Source organism: Petromyzon marinus, chromosome 15 (assembly GCF_048934315.1).
Source record: "Petromyzon marinus isolate PM22_M1 ecotype Great Lakes invasive population chromosome 15, UKy_Petmar_22M1.pri1.0, whole genome shotgun sequence".
In the NCBI taxonomy this organism is placed as follows: Eukaryota; Metazoa; Chordata; class Hyperoartia; order Petromyzontiformes; family Petromyzontidae; genus Petromyzon; species Petromyzon marinus.
Genome location: NC_133681.1, coordinates 11,856,443 through 11,858,547, shown reverse-complemented (window position 1 = coordinate 11,858,547; position 2,105 = coordinate 11,856,443).

Sequence of the window (2,105 nt, the reverse complement as noted above, 5' to 3'; positions counted from 1 at the left end):
CATTTTTTTACTTTGCTTTTTCATGTGTGTGTGTATATATTATCGCCATTATATGAGTCGTCCTGTCCCAAAACATGTTCTATACGAGTCCCAACAAACAGAGCCTCGTGTCACAATGGGGAATGACCCCAGGAGAAACGCGAAATAACTACAGGGCAGATATCCCTCGATTTACGAACGTTCGGTTTATGAAATGTCGCATTAACGCAATTGACATACAGTGAGGGAAAAAAGTATTTGATCCCCTGCTGATTTTGTACGTTTGCCCACTGACAAATAAATAATCAGTCTATAATTTTAATGGTAAGTTTATTTGAACAGTGAGAGACAGAATAACAACAACAAAAATCCAGAAAAACGCATGTCAAAAATGTATAAATTGATTTGCCTTTTAATGAGGGAAATAAGTATTTGACCACTCTGCACATGACTTGGTGGCAAAACCCTTGTTGGCAATCACAGAGGTCAGACGTTTCTTGTAGTTGGCCACCAGGTTTGCACACATCTCAGGAGGGATTTTGTCCCACTCCTCTTTGCAGATCTTCTCCAAGTCATTAAGGTTTCGAGGCTGACGTTTGGCAACTCGAACCTTCAGCTCCCTCCACATATTTTCTATGGGATTAAGGTCTGGAGACTGGCTAGGCCACTCCAGGACCTTAATGTGCTTCTTCTTGAGCCACTCGTTCGTTGCCTTCGCCGTGTGTTTTGGGTCATTGTCATGCTGGAATACCCATCCACGACCCATTTTCAATGCCCTGGCTGAGGGAAGGAGGTTCTCACCCAAGATTTGACGGTACATTGCCCCGTCCATCGTCCCTTTGATGCGGTGAAGTTGTCCTGTCCCCTTAGCAGATAAACACCCCCAAAGCATAATGTTTCCACCTCCATGTTTGACGGTGGGGATGGTATTCTTGGGGTCATAGGCAGCAGTCCTCCTCCTCCAAACACGGCGAGTATAGTTGATGCCAAAGAGCTCCATTTTGGTCTCATCTGACCACAACACTTTCACCCAGTTGTCCTCTGAATCATTCAGATGTTCAATGGCAAACTTCAGACGGGCATGTATATGTGCTTCCTTGAGCAGGGGGACCTTGCGGGCGCTGCAGGATTTCAGTCCTTCACGGCACAGTGTGTTACCAATTGTTTTCTTGGTGACTATGGTCCCAGCTGCCTTAAGATCATTGACAAGATCCTCCCGTGTAGTTCTGGGCTGATCTCTCACCGTTCTCATGATCATTGCAACTCCACGAGGTGAGATCTTGCATGGAGCCCCAGGCCAGTGAGATTGACAGTTCTTTTGTGTTTCTTCCATTTGCGAATAATCGAACCAACTGTTGTTACCTTCTCACCAAGCTGCTTGGCAATGGTCTTGTAGCCCATTCCAGCCTTGTGTAGGTCTACAATCTTGTCCCTGGCATCCTTGGAGAGCTCTTTGGTCTTGGCCATGGTGGAGAGTTTGGAATCTGATTGATTGCTTCTGTGGACAGGTGTCTTTTCTACAGGTAACAAGCTGAGATTAGGAGCACTCCCTTTAAGAGTGTGCTCCTAATCTCAGCTCGTTACCTGTATAAAAAAAACCTGTGAGCCAGAAATCTTTCTGATTGAGAGGGGGTCAAATACTTATTTCCCTCATTAAAATGCAAATCAATTTATAACATTTTTGACATGCGTTTTTCTGGATTTGTTGTTGTTATTCTGGCTCTCACTGTTCAAATAAACCTATCATTAAAATTATAGACTGATAATTTATTTTTCAGTGGGCAAACGTACAAAATCAGCAGGGGATCAAATACTTTTTTTCCCTCGCCGTACATCACGGACGCTTTTCGAGTAACGAAATTGAATTTCCGCGAGAGCGAAACTTAACGACAGCCACGCGCCACGAGACCATCAAACGAGAAGCCACCAGGGGAGGCTGCGTCGTCATCCATTCGCGACAGCGCCGTGGAGTCGCCTGCAGTGGCAGCAGTGGCGCCTGCCACGTCACCTTTCCAGTCATTCCGACGTGTCAGTCTTTTGGTGCGTTCCCTGAAAAGTTTATTTAAAAACAAATGCATTATTGTTCAATCGTTTTCATATGTTCTTGTTTACGTATTGTGAAAAGT